Below are 16,362 nucleotides of genomic sequence, written 5' to 3' on the forward strand. Positions count from 1 at the left end.
GTCTTCATCGATTCTGAAACCTAGCAATGGGAAAAGACGACGATGAGATGAGAGGAGAGATAGAGGAGAGACTGGTAAACGAAGAGTACAAGATTTGGAAGAAGAACACACCGTTCTTGTACGATTTAGTCATCACTCATGTTCTTGAATGGCCTTCTCTCACTGTTGAGTGGCTTCCCGATCGGGAAGAGCCGCCGGGGAAGGACTACTCGGTCCAGAAGATGATTTTGGGGACTCACACATCCGAGAACGAGCCTAATTACCACATGCTCGCTCAGGTTCAGCTTCCACTCAAAGATGCAGAGAACGATGCCAGACATTACGATGACGATCGGTCTAATTTCGGTGGATTTGGCTGCTCCAATGGAAAGGTACAATGTGTAATTAATTGTTTCTGTAGCAATTGTTTTTGAGTTTTAGATTGATGATTTACTTTATGAACTGATGTGAGGAGTGATTGGATTGAGAAATCGAGAAGAGTCTGATACATGTGTGTTGATGTCCCAGTCTGTGCCGTATGTACTGTGTGCGTTGTGTGTGCTGTGTGTGTGTATCAGTGTGTGTGTGTGTGTTAAAGCCATCAGTGTGTGTGTGTGCATGTTGAAGCCATTAGTGTGTGTGTGTGTGCGTGCATCAGTGTGGGCGTGTGCGTGTAGATGCATGTGTGTTGATGTCCCAGTTTGTGCCCTGTGTACTGTGTGCCTTGTGTGTTTGTATCAGTATGTGTGTGTGGGTGTGCGTTGAAGCCATCAGTATGTGTGTGTGCGTGTATCAGTGTGTGTGTGTGTTATGCACTGGGCGTGTCTTAGAGAGAGGAGAGAGAGCTGGGTTTGGTGTGTGCTGTGTGTGTGTGTGTGTTGTGTATGGTGTGTATGAGTGTGGCTGCTGGGTGTGTGTGTTAATGGTGTTTTGTGTGCATGGTGTCTTGTGTCTGCTAGAGAGAGAAGATATGTGTGTGGCTGGGTCTCCATGTGAAAGAGAGAGAATGCTGAGAGAGATGAGTGGTGTCTAAATGAGGGTAATTACGTCTCTTATAATTTTCTAGGACTTAACGGTTTACTAGAATAAAAATGGGACCAATTGGTTCATAAGTTTACATTTTGAGATTTATTGGTAAATCTCTCTAAATTTAATATCTAAGATTACAAGTGATATAAGAAAAAATCACCACCAGATGAATTGTTCACTTTTAATAATAATACAGTTAATATATATATATAAATAAATATTTTGAAACTTTTTAAGTTGAGGAATTAATAAAGTGAAATTTTGGTAAATCGGATTAAACACTCTACTTTTCTTAAGTATACGGTAAATGTAAATTTTAAATTAAATAAATAATGAAATTTTAAGCTAAATAAATTGGAACCAGCCAGGGCAAGTAGTGAATCAATTAACGAATGATCAATTTCATAAACGCAATATAAACAATATTTAAAAAAATGTACGAATTTCTCAAACTAATTTTATGTGATATATATTATTAAATTTCAACATTTGCAATGAAATTCAATAAAAAAAAAAACGACACAAATAATTGAATTGTCACATCCATGTTTTATATGGAAAATCCTATTATTTTGAAAATAGTAAGTGAGTATGCACAAAAATCAAATACAAAATGGGATACAACTCTCATCTTTTGTGAGAGGATTGTGTCCCATTTTGTATTTAGTTCCTGTGTTCTTAGTATTAGTGTTTCTTAAATAATAATTCAATTCAAGGCCCAATACTATAATACAGTATTTTTTGTGTGTAATATTTCTATTGGTATATGGTTATTTCTTTGTATGTTTGTACATAATCATAGGTCACATTTGTTTGTGCCAATTGGATTATATAGGATTAACATTTTTATTGTGTAGTATATTCTATGTTTGGATTGATTCAAATTTTTTTACTTTAACATGCAATTATGTATTTTATTAGATTATTAATAAAATTCAAATATCATCTCTCCAAACAAACATGGCATGAGGATAACAACATTTATTTAGAACATTTTAGATATTTTGTTAAGGGTAAATTACAAATATATTATTTGAGATTTTATTAAAATATGAATCGCACTCTATGGTTTTGAAAATTACATTTCACTCCCTGAGGTTTCTAATTTCGTAACAAATCACCAATTTTATTAATAAATCATCAAGTCAATTAACAGTTTTTAATGATATTAAAAATATGTTTCCTTTAATAATTTAGATAATCTTATTGTTGTATAAAAGAACAATTATAAATTTTATTTTTTTAGTTAATTCTGTTAAATAAAAAATTTTAATAAAAAAATATTTGTAATTTTTCAAATTATATAAAACAACCTATATTTTAAACAAATATCAAAAGATGCATTTATAATTTACTATTTTGCTAATCTCATTACATAATAGAGTTATATGTCACTACGCCAAAACAGGGCATTAACGGCGGTTTTTTTAACGGCGGTAACGAAAACCGTCGTTAAAGGTACTTTTAACGGCGGTAACAAAACCGCCGCTAATGCCCAATCATTACCGCCGTTAATGACGGCGGTCTTTGCCGGCGAAACTCCGGCGTGCTCTGGTGAAACTCTGGCGAAACCATCTACAATAAAGTAAAAGTAATATTTAAATATTTATTTAGGGAATATATTTCATGAAGAGTGGCTATGGTAGAGTGGTTAGTGTGGGTGGATGAGAGGTTGAGGGTTCAAGACTTGAGGTTGAGGAGTGCAAGAAGAAAGAATTATTTTTTGAAAAATTTAAACATATTTACGGCGGTAAAAAACCGCCGTTTTTTGTTGATTTTTAACGACGGTAATTTACCTTTTTACGACGGTTGTACTTTTTCCGACACGCGCATAAACGGCGGTAACAAAACCGCCGTTAATACCGTCGTTAAAGGCTTTAACGGCGGTTTTACAGCCTTTAACAGCAGTAAAAAATCGCCACTAAAGCCCAATTTTGGCGTAGTGTGTTTTACGTCATCCTCGCTTGGCTTGCTACAATTCGAGAATCTAATGAGTGCTATTATAATTTAAGTTAGACAAAAAAAAATTAATTAGATAAAATATCAAATTTGTGTTTATTTATTTATTTTTGTTATACAAAATATTTCCAAGTGATCACACTCTAGAGTTACCTCAGGAGAGGGCAATCAATGCTCATTTATCATCATAATAAAGTCTTGTTCGGGAATAAACTATTTTAGTAATTTTTAAATTTTTTGTGAAGAAATGTACAGAAAAATAGAGAGAATGATGTGATAATTTATAGTGATTTTTTTGACTTTTTAAATAAAATATATAATTGACAAACGAGACCTAACTATCAAATGTGAAATGAGTAAAATGGTAGGTTTTGTTTGATAAGAATTTTTCAGTTTGAGTTTTTAGTTTTTTGATTATTTTAATCTATTAAAAAATATTCATTTAGAATGAATTTTTGACTTTTTTATTATTTTGTAAAAAAAAAATAAAATAATTATAATTTAGATGTAATTTAATTTTTTAAGTTATTTTATTTTTAATAGACCAAAATAGTGCAAACTTTTTAACCGCATTTCCAATAAAAAAGTTGGAAGCTGTTGAGAATCCAACTTGGTATGACTTCCTGGGTTATATATATATAACTAACATTAAGCCTCCGTTTGGGAAGTGGGTTGGCTTTTTAGTTTTTTGGTTTTTTTGGCTATTTTAGCCTGGGCTAAAAAGCTTGGTTTGGGAAGGGCTTTTTGACTTTTTTGACTTTTTTTGTGAGAGAATAATGTAATGATTATAGGTTGGATGTGATGTTTTGTTTGTTATGGCTAAAATAGCCTATTTTGTTTTTTGTGGCTAAAATAGCCAAAAAAGCCTGAAAAAGCTCTTGCCAAACACAATGGTTAGGATTAAGGCTATGTTTGTGAACATGAGATTTTAGTTAAAAAAATAAATATAAAAAGTTAATTCACTCTTTTTATTTTTTTACATATTTTTTTAATTATAAAAAAGTCAAAAAATCATTAAAAATCAATTCTAAACAAATTCCTAATATTATAATTAACCCACAATACATGTTTGATTGAAGAAAAAATAAATAAGTAGATTTTAAAAAATTAAAAAATAACAATAAAATACATATACTATAATTTAGTAATTTCAAGGTTGTGGGAAGTTGAAAATTCTCATATGATTAGCATACACGCAACAAGTAAGGTAGGAATTAATTGACACATGGACAGTTGACTAGATTTGTACACCTAGACAAAAATGCAAGTTGGTAAACAACAATATCAACAATCATCTTTGGAGTAAATAATTACTATTACAAGAGTAATAATGTGACCCTAACACAAATACATCTAAATTATTTATTTATATAGGAATTCACAAAAATTCGTAATTGAGATCTGTTTGTGGTATTATTACATGTGACAATAAATAATTTTTAATTTTTAACTAGTTATCAGTTCTTGAATTATTTTACAAAAACTTAAAAATAATAATAATTCTAAAAACAATTTTCAAAAAAAAATAGTTAAATATTTTTTACATTTTATGAGGAAATAAGAAAACAAAACAATACCAAACAAACAAACATTTCAAAATATAAAAAAAAAAATAACAAAGTTTAGAAATACAAAACTGATTACAGAATTAGATGCCATCCTTTTCACATGAGGTGGGTCTCACTTTTTTATAGATCTCAAATTCATATAAAAATGATATATATATATATATATATATATCTAATTGATTAATTTTTATACAAATAAAAAAATTGAAAATAAATATCTCTCTCACTTGTATGTCGCATTCCCACTGGCTTTTCTCTGAAGGAATCTTATTAATAAATGGAACAAACACTTCAAATAAAGACACCACAGAAGCAAAAGCCATTAACTATTAATCATGCAGGGTTATGGAAACTATCTCACCTACTTCTATCCACACAAAGATATAAACTATCCAATCAACAATTCACCACCAATATAACAAATCCTAAACAAATTAGAGTGTGGTTGATAGTAGGTATCAGAATGGAAATAAATTAAACACCATTTGCATAGTTAGTTTAACTAAATCAAGTACAAAAGTAACCCCATAAACCACCAACAAGACTACCCAACAAATGGCAGGTGAATTATAAATTAAAGTTGGCGATCCAAAACATTTTTGCATAGTGGAGATGGAGAAGTCTTAATCAGAATTTATGCGTAATGTCTCAAGGAGTCAGACATGGTTGTCTGGTATGTAAATGTACTTATAGATTAAGTCCTTAAATTCAGTATAACTTGTTCTATACTCTTATCCAAAAATTATTATGAACACCCAAAATATTATACTATGAGATAAGCAATACTCACACGTCTCCTAACAATTATCCGCTTCCTTATCCAAAAAATAAAAACAAAAGTCAAAACTTTTAAATTTTGTAATAATAAAGACAGCTGAGGGAAAAAAATGATAAGGATACATGTGAAAAGTTGAAAAATGAGACAATTTAGGAAGGCCGGCTAAGTGCAACTTCAAGTAAGATTTGACCAAGTATCTTGATACCATCTCTGGCTATTTGTACTTAAAAAAACTTGGAGAGTACCATAAATACTAGAACTAGCTTCCATTTTGAAACAAGATTGGGAATATTTGGACATGCTCATTTGAGCCCCATCCATCTTTCTAATTTAGTCCCAAATTAAGAATTTTAGAAAGACTATGCCATTCCCAACTAAATTGGGTAATTAATTAGGTCTCCCTAGTCTTTTCCTAAAAGCAAAAGGGATATTCTACTTAACTAGAACTCTTGTGAACACCTTACTAAAAGTTTAAGAACTTGACTCTTCCACATAATGTGGGTTTTCTCTCTATTCACAAAAATAAAAAAATAAAAAATCATCCTATGTTAGTGAAAAATTATTATTTGCTCTTGGAGTAATACTCCACTTCATTTACTAATCAATATTTTTCTTATTAACTCATAAAATACCAATACAAAAATGACAGACCCTATTATTTAGATAAATAATTATCAATTTGAAGCACCTTTGATTTGTTCCAAGAGAATAGTGAATAATTTCTCAATCTTAGAGACCCATTCATTCTCTTTGATCTCATGAAGCAGTTTGTACTACGATGTATTAAAAAAAATTTAAAACATTTAGATCCTACATTAGTTTGCTTCATAATGCACTTTAACACCCCATTTGTTTGGAAGAAAAATAAAGTGTTTGGTACAACAGAAAATGCAAATCAACGTAAAACAATTTTGATGGTCAATAAACTTCCCAAATAAAAAATAAAAACAAGCTTATGTTGGCTCTTTTTTTTTTCTTTCCAATTTTAAAAGGTGAAAAATATTTTTCAAATTAAAATCTTATCAATGATTCTCTTTAATTGCATTTGTTAAACTTTCAAAATTTTGCATATGTTAACCCCAAAGTTGAAAAAATTATCTCCCATTAAGATCCACATATTTGAATCTTGGGATATCCATGTGTTCTCTTAATATTTGCACCATATATGATCTTATTTTAGTAAGATATCGTTTCAATTATCAATAACCACTTTGTGAATCTTACAAACTGTCATACATTCTTTATTACAACTTTAGTTAATTAAACTCAAGTTCATCCCCCACCTGGTTTGTGTATCCCACCTGCACTTATCCTAACCATTTGAGATTAACTAGGGTTGGAAACAACCAAAGTTGAGTTGATTAATGGATCTTTTACTAAAAAAATAATGAGTTCTAAAAATGTATTCAAATTGGATGAGGGGTGACTGATGTACAACAATCACTACTGCACAAGGTGATGGGCCTAGTTTGGGTCCTACCTCCATAATCTGAACCGTTCAAGGATTTTTAAAGTAAAATATCCCTGTAAAATATCAAGTTGATCCATCAATTTGGTTTTTTGCAATGATGTTTTACTCAAAAAAATCTTAAATATCGACAGTATAAATTATCAAAGTGGGACTTATCACCCAAATAATAGTGAATAATGTGCAAAGGCATAGCAGCCACCCTTCATCCAAATTTTGAGTTGAATTAAATTTGAGTAGCTTGTCTAAATCTAATTTCGTCAAACTAGTCATAATATTCACTATATATTTTATTCATGTAAAATAGGATAAAACTAAATTTAAAGCCAACTATATAATTAATCACAACAAATAATAACAGTTATCAAACAGTGGGGTTTTGTCACTAATAAAGAGTTTGCTTCAATCATTTTTGTTTCAATTGTATTTTTTGTGATATATGTGGTTTGTAAAATCATTGCATGTTCAAATTAAAGTATTAAAAAAAATAATAAAAATGATTAGACAACATGGGTTCAGTCTCTGTTTGGCATTAATTACAAAAGTCACATTTAAAAAAAAAAAAAAAAGAGTTTATTGGATTTATTATTATTATTATTTATTTTATTTTATTTTTTTTTATAACTTTTGAGATCTATCTTGTCTAGTAATACCTAAGTGAAAAGATTTTCAAATAAAAAAAAAATTGCTAAAAATAAAATTTTAGCAAAAAAACTACATAAAAAAGTAATTTTCAAATCCAACCTCAATTTTGCATTGGACAATCATTAACTTTATAAAGCCTCTATGACCAAGTTGTTGTAACATGTAATGAATAGTGGGCATAGGAGACAGGGGAGGAGGGGTGGGGACTTGATTTTATCTACATTCAATTAAGATATTAAAAAATAAATAAAAAGAGAGAGAAAACAAAACCAAACCAAAAATATATATATATTTCTTGATATGTTGTAATCAACACATCCCCCCCCCAAAAAAAAGAAGAAGCTAATTACAAGTGTTAGAATAGAAAATTATTTAAACAACCCCAAGCTTTTTGTTGGACTCCCTCTAATAATTAAATGTTCAATTTGATATAATTTATATGATATTTATAATTGATCTTGGGGATTTTTTTTTTTTTTAAGGTCTCTGCTATTAAGATTTTATAACATAAAAGACACCCAATATTTTTATAATGTCTAAGGTCCCTCAATATCGATCTAGAGAAAATTTGATCCAGAGAATCTCTGAATCGAATTTTCTCTAGATTTCACGGAGAAATTCTGGACTTCATAGAGAAATTCTGATTTACAGAGAATTTCTCTGGTCAAAGTTTCTCTAGATTTCACATAGAAATTCTTTCCAAACCAGAGAAATTTTCTCGAAATCAGAGAAATTTCCAAAGAAATTTGTCTTATTACGTGTAGAGAATTACTCTGGAATCAAACCAAAGAAAATTGAAATTTCACTGAACAAAATTGTTAATTTTTGAAACTAGACTTTACAAATACAAAGCAATTCACTATGCTCCATTTGGAATACATGTATATTCACCATTACAGTGGCCCAGAGAGTGAGAGAGTGAGAGAGAGAGCTTTACATCAATGGCGTCTACTTACAAACCAGAGAAATTCTCTTTGATTTAATTTTCTGTATTAATTTTCTCTATGTGATGGCCAGAGAAATTTGTTCATTTTCTCTGGCCAAATCACATACTCACCATGTGATTTTCTTTAGCCAGACTACGTACTCATCTATCATCTCTGTGTTAAACAACAATCAACATCTAATATTGAAATCAATTTTCTTTTACAAACACATTCATATAATCAAATCCTTTATTTCTATAGAATCAAAATAGATCAACAACAAGAACAATTCACAATTCATTAAACACAAATAAGTCATCAATTTACACAAATATTTCCCATTTAAATATGAATACATAAAACATAATCAAACATATTTTTATATACAAATTTGTATGCTAAAATGCAAAATTAAAACCTAGGGTAGCAAAAGCAATTAGAGGAAGAAATGTGTAACCTGAGTTACTTCTGCAGAGGAGGCCTAGATGATAACAACATGCTCAAGTAGGAACAAACCAGCTCTATATCTCCATCTCGTCATGAATCCACCAAAGACCCATAAATTAAATTTGCAAATTTAATCAAAACTAACAAAGATCTATGTTTTTCTCTTTAATAGTTGAGTAAATTCATGATCTTTCACTTTTGTCATCGACACAAAAACCAAGAAAGAAAAAGAAAACGAAAACCTAATGTTAGAATAGTTGTTTCCACCACCACTCCCTTACTTCTTTGTTGGAGACAGAGGCAGAGTTGTGGCGACAAAGGTGGAGCTACGGCGGTAATGATAGTAGCAATGAGGGACGCTGGTGGTGGCTGGAGAAAAGAGAAGAGTAGATGATGATGGAGATGACGACGGCGATCGTGATCTAAGACAATGATGGTGGTGAAAATCTAAGGCGATGATGGAGACGGCAGTGGTGGCGGTGGCGGTGAGAAGCCGAAGATGAGAGAAGAGGAGAAGAGAGATAGATCTAGGGAAGGAGAGAGAGAAAGATCTATGGTTTTGAACTAGTAAATGAAGATAAATCTAGTAGAGATTGACAGAAAGGCGAAGGCAATCTCGTCGTTGAAATCAATAAAAAAGAGACAGAAGAGCAACGGGAGAGAGATAGAGAGTGTGAGATATATTAAATTTCTTTATGATAGATGGGTGCGGGGTTGAGGAACCTTAGACATCAAAAAATAATATTGTGGATCTCTTCCATTACTAAAAATGAGAGAGAGACTTTAGACTAATTTTTCCATTGATCTTTTATAAATTGAAAAAAAAAATCTCTAAATTGAAAAAATAAAATCAAAATTGAAAAAAGTTAATTAAAATTAAAAAAAAATTCAATTGAAGCCTAAACACCAAAAATTCCGAGCACTTAATGCTTATCAAAAGGGTCAAGCTTCTCTTCAGGATTGGAGTGTATTATTAGGTCTGTGGGGTTTCACCACAGGTTTTGTTTAAATAATTTGAATTGTTTAATGTGTAAAATTTATTGAGTACTTTATTTTTGTAAAAAATCACGTTGATTGGATATCGATAGTTATTTGATCAGATCAGATTTCTATCAACGGTAAATATAATTTTCAAAATAAATTATTGACAAAAATCTAATTCGATCAAGTAACTATCGATATCATATCAATATATTTTTTTATAGGAATAAAGTACTCGACGTGTTTTATAAATTGACGATTCGAATTATTGAAACAAAATCTATAATAGACCCCACAAGTCAAACAACACTGCCTAAATCACAAAACAAACTGAAAAAAAAGTTATCAAAATGTTCGTCAATTAGACATGACAAAAGACCACTGTCACTTGTACTAGACTTCAGGTCTTGCTTGTGTATATTAATACAATTATCATGGCACAAATTGAGTAAGAAAGGTTAAGTCCTCGTTTCACATGTTAAGTTGGAAGGTTTTTTGTTAAAATAATTATAAAAAGATAAAATAAATTAAAAAATTAAAAGATAAAATGTCACATTTAAATTATAATTATTTTATATTTTCTTTCAAGAAAATCAAAATAATCAAAAATTCCAAACTAAAATAGTTAAAATAAAATAAAATAAAAAAATCGAACCCTTATTATAGTTGACAGAAAATAGAAGTTATTTTAAACTAATTTTCTATATGCATTTATGCTATTACTTTCAATTGAATCAGCCTGTATATAAATATATTTTTTTATATATTATTAGAATGAATGTACCTGAATTTGCCTTTATAATAAGAATAGGATAAATGTATATTAAAAAAAATTCAATGCTAAGACCAAGAAGGCAAGCAAAGAAGTTTTCGTAGCCACCCACCTTTTAGCTGGCTGAGACCAAATCTTTGAATTCTCAACGCTATATTACGACCCCATGACCATTCTTCCCATGTGAACAAATTGTTCAATGCTCTTTTGCCTAAACCTTTCACTTTAGATGGGTCAATATTTTCTCTATTATCTCTCTCTCTATATATTAATTTAATTCCTAATTATCAAAACGTGGAGAGAGAATGACACAAATAAAAATATTACGGGCCCAAACTTTCATATTAGTAGGTCAATTTTTCTCTTTAAAAATGCATACATATAAAAGTATAATAGTGGATAATTTTTTTTTTTTTTTTTTAACAAACTCAATTGTGTTATTATGAGGTTGTTTAGGTGTTCTAAATAAGTATACTTTTTATTTTTTAAATTAAAAAATTGAGGAAAAAATATGGATGTTTGGGTTAACTTTTTGACTTTTTATGGAAAAATATGTATTAAAAAATTGTAAAAATTAGTTTGTAAGGGAAAATTAGGATTGAGAATTGTACAGCCGTAATTGTTGACTTTTGGTGAATAGTGTTAACTTTTTAACTTTTTGAGTAACTTTTTGATTTTTTTACTTTTTCTTATCTTCCGAAACTTGGTCTATGTGTACCATAAATGGTGTTTATGTGTACCATAAATGGTGTTTAGTAGTACTCTTAAATTGTTCATTTTTAAGATCCTGTAAGTGAAGAATTCTTTGTTATTGGTTGAGTATACTATTAAAATGATATTCTTGAAAGACAGAATAGTTATTCGGACAAAGTTTGTGATTATTTTTTATGAAATATAATATGGGCTGAAATTTTAACAGATGGATCAATAATAAAAGTTTCATTATATTCCCTCCTCAGAGAAGTTACTTATCGGTCTTGCTCCACAACAATGAATTAGAGACATAAAAGTGAATTTTATTATTTTAACCAATAAAAATTAAATTAGACCATCACATAGTCTTACTCTAAAGTCATGTTTGATTCACAAGATTAATAATGAAATATTAATAGTCCTATTAAATTAGTGTAGTATTCACTATCCAATTGGATTAATAATCTCACCCCTACCCCATTACTAATAATCTTACAAATTTGTTAGATTAATTATTCATTGGATTAATAATCCTAAACCAAAATGTTAAAACAAACATAAGATAATTGAGCCCACGGATTAATAATCTCAATCCCACGCTTTAATCCACCCAATCAAACATGCCCTAAGAGCACTAAATAATTTTTTTCCCTCTACTTGAGGTCACTCTCAAATTTAGATTCTATAATTACGTAGTATATATATATATATATATAATGTTAAGAAATACATATATTCAAAGAATTAGTCAAGTCAAAATGCTACAGCATAAGAACGGAAAATTTGAAAAAGAAAATTTGAAAAAGAAAGAGAGGGGGAATAATTTTGGTCTCTTTTGAAAAAGGTATTAAAAATCACTTTTTAACTTTTAACTTATTTTGAGTTTGATCATTTCTTATATTTTTTATATATTTTTAAAAAATAAAATCAAAAAAATTAAAAAATTAACTTTTAATTATTTTTCCAAAACACCAACAAACTTTTGTGAAGACAGATACCACCACGTCATAGTCATAAAAGGTAAAGCTGGCATGGCCCAACTTAACCACTTTTGTTATTTTTGTTTGTGAATTCCATTTTGTGAGTCTACATTAGGAATGGAGTCTACAGTACTTCCCAAATTTTATGTGTGAGTATCATTTGGTGCCAACGCCAAGTAAGTAAAAAGGTTGGACACATTGTTCAATTTCTAATTCTATTTTTAGTGCTTTAATGATTGTTTTTATATTTTTGGTGGTTGACATAGCTATTGACAATATATGGCATTATGCTTATGCATTCTGTTTAGATTCCCTTTGCTAGTCACTTTGTCTTTTTTCCCTTCCTTTTGTTCTTCTTCTTAACCATTTCACAAGGGTCAACTTTTTATTTTTTCTAATTTAATGGGGGTCAACCTTGAATAATCATAATTTTTATATTTGCTCATTTTCTAACGTACGTCTATTATGATTTGGGTTCACATTAGAAAGATTAATTAGATTAATATAACTAATAAAATAAAATAAAATAATTTATTTTGGATTTTAATCAAATTTAAATCAAAAAATGGTGAAAATGAAAATTTTAAAGTATTTTTGCTTAAATTGTACTTCAATCTTGGATTTGTAGAGAAAAAATAAAAAAGACAAAGAAATTAAAAAAAAAAAAAAAGAGAGAAGCTTTTACTTCATTCCTTGTTTTTCCTTTTTACAATTTATTTTTCTAATTTAAGATTCAAATACAACCTTAATAAGCTAGTCAAATTCCGTTGAATATTCAAAATTAGCTTCAAATATGAAAACATATATATTTTAAAATAATTATAATGTTATTAAACATTTAAATTCAGTGAAATTTGAAACCTTATAAGCTACATACATATATACCCACCTAAATTCCCCCCCCCCCCCCCCCCAAAAAAAAAAAAAAAAAAGTTAAAGGAGGAGATTGAAAAGGGAAAAAAAAAAAAAAATGTACATAGATTATAGCCCATTTTTAGTCTTCTTTTTTTAAGTTAAATGAACCATTGAGAATTTGATTGAAGATGGATAGAAATGGGTAATTGCAATTGGTGATCCATCACTGTTGATTTGAACAAGAATTTGGATTGTGATATTTCAAAGGGGTAGAAACTATGACTTCAACAAGCATCTTTTTGGGCTCAACAAACCTATTCCAAATCAAGACAATACTCAATTGGCTTTTATATAAGATTTGATGAATCTACTTTCTCACAATCCCCCTTTTTTAGCTTTGGATGACATATATTATTTATACATAATCAATCATAAAATTCAATACAGAATATATATAAAGTTAATTTTTTTTAAAAAGGGAGACCACTAACAAATTTTATTCATTATTCTGAATATTATTATGTTTAATTTTAAGATTGTTTTTTATGTTTATAACACAACTGTATATATATCCTCACCAAAGAAAAAAAAAAAAACTGACAATATATATATATATATATATATATATATATTTTTGTAAGTACCTTTTGAGTCTTATTTCCTCATTCTCATAAAGTGTTTTTATATATCCTTTCACTCTCAATCAGGCGGACTGATGGACTAGGTCACCAAAAAGAAACCTTCTCTGGTCCCACACTGTTCAGCAATAGATGGATTGGATCAACTGTTATTCATGATTTTTAAATTTTGTTGTTGTCATAAGATAAGATATTAGTTAGTAAACTAAATTATTTTTTCTTTTAGATCCAAAAAATTAGTTTCTCATCTACTTTTGTAGAGAAGTAAACTAAATTGTAATGGAAGAGTCTCAGTTACTCTATCAATTTGAATTTTAAATCTCTGATTTTTACTGTCCCAAATAACAGTTATATGAATTGTTAGAACAACTGCTATATTCTCATAAAATTTAATCACGTCCTTTTGTTATTGTTATTGTCAATTTTTGAATGTCTTGAACAAATATGAGTTTTGATTACTTTTCAAAAAACAAAAAACTGAGATCATTTTGGAGAAGTCCTTAATTTTCCTTTTCTATATTATTGTTATGAAAAAAGAGAATATGAAAAGTAATACATAAAATTTGTTTGTCGAACTGTTTTCAAAAGTTATTTTTGCTAAACTAGTTCTCTAAAAACACACATTTTTCAAGAAACATTTTAAAGTTATTTTTTGAATTTTCAAAGTTTATTTTTACATAAGAAAATGATATAAGAACAATGGGTGTTTCTAAATTTCCTTTATTTTTTGTTTTATAAAACACAAAAAACGAAGTTGTTTTTTTTAATTTTTATTTAGAACAATACAAAACAAGAATAGGGATAACCTACCAGAAGTCACTTTATGATTTATATATTGTTTATTATTATTATTATTATTATTATTATTATTATTCCCAAGTAGACATTTGGGATGTTTGTTTGACACGAACATATGACACTAGCTAGCTTAGTGTGCCCAAATCATTAAAATTCTCATAGGCTGTAGACGTCATGTTAATGACAGATAGATCCTCCTCCAATTCTATCACGAAAACATAAATTAAATACAAATATATATACATATATATATATATATAAATAAATAAGATTTACTAACTTACTAATCTCTTATCTTATGATAAAAACAAAATTTAAAAATCATGAATAACAGTTTATGTCTGATTTTATGACTAATTCTTGTGTTTTTAAACTTATTCTTTGTTTTTCCTAGATAGTATTGGGATAATCAAAGACCATGCACCTTGGAGAATAAATTCAATAGCAATGTGACAAAGTTTGGAATAGCATTTTTTTTAAGAATTGAATTGCAGGCTAAGCAAACTCAGAATCTTCTTCCCTTAATTAGTTTCTCTGCTTATAAGGCCGAACTTTTTGCCTCTCTTTTACTGTAGAATGTATAAATGTTGCATGAAATTATATACACAAAGTTTGTGTAGAATATTTTGTTTAAAATTTGAAATTCCATACTTCAACAATTGTCAGCGTGTTTCGTAAAATTTTTTGTGATTTAAGCTTATTTACTTTTTTGGCTCAAAAAAGTCCAAAAAAGTTGAAAATATAATTTTTGTTTGAATTTAAGCTTGAATTTATTTTTTTTTTAAAATACAATTGAGTTTTGCCAAACAGCCTATAATCACATAGAATGACAATCGGGTAACCCCTTTTCATAAATCTCCCACAAAAATAAAAGTAAAATTCAATCCCATATAACAATTTAGGGTTCATTCTCTACCATTATGCCATGCTTAGATGTCAGGAATAAATAAATAGACAAATTTCACATATATATATATATATATATATTTTCATTTTGTTGTTTGCTTGTATTCAAAATATGAAATAAAATTCAGGGTCATTTTGTTGAGGTGGGATGATACCATGGTTACTAAAATGCCAATTCAGTCCTTTTTCATAATTTCCATATCCATATATAAAACTATGATATGAGGGAAGCTCTGATAAAGGGCACCAAATGGGCTAGCCCATCAGTACGTGGGCGGCCCTGTTAGAGTCCAGCTCACTGGCTCATCTTCCAAAGTGTACTGGGCGGCCCTGTTGAATGGCCTCATCAAATATGATATGACTATTGGTCTAGAAAAGGCTGGGTAATGTTTTTGGATCTGATGAACTGTTTTGGACCAGGTCTTGGATGTTGAAATTTTACCCATTTAAAAAAACAAAAAACAAAACACGAAATAAGATTGTGAAGTGAATGGTTGAATTCAAAATCTGAAAATTCAATTAGTTTATGAATTGAAAATAATTTTCAAAGTCTTCACTCCCAAATTTGTGTAACCAATTATGTTGTTTGTTGGGGTAATTTTGGTAACAAAAATAGCGTGAGCATTTTTGACTAACTTTATATAATATAATAGATATCAGAGCATCTCCAACGGTTCATCAAAAATTTCATTAAATTTGAGTTAAAAAAAGATGAATTCCTCAATCTGACATTAGCTACTCTAACGGTGATCATCAAAACACATTGGACGTCCGAATAGACGACCGTTCGGTCGACCGGAAAGAGAAAAATGAATTTTTTTTTCCCACACTCAGAAGCATCACCTGCTTTGCAATTGCTATGAAAAACACACTGGACGTCTCTCGCTCTCTCTTTCTTCACAATTCACAATTTGCTCTACAATCGCTATGAAAAACTTGA

Source organism: Camellia sinensis, chromosome 13, assembly GCF_055761805.1.
Source record: "Camellia sinensis isolate YWXY chromosome 13, ASM5576180v1, whole genome shotgun sequence".
Lineage (NCBI taxonomy): Eukaryota > Viridiplantae > Streptophyta > Magnoliopsida > Ericales > Theaceae > Camellia > Camellia sinensis.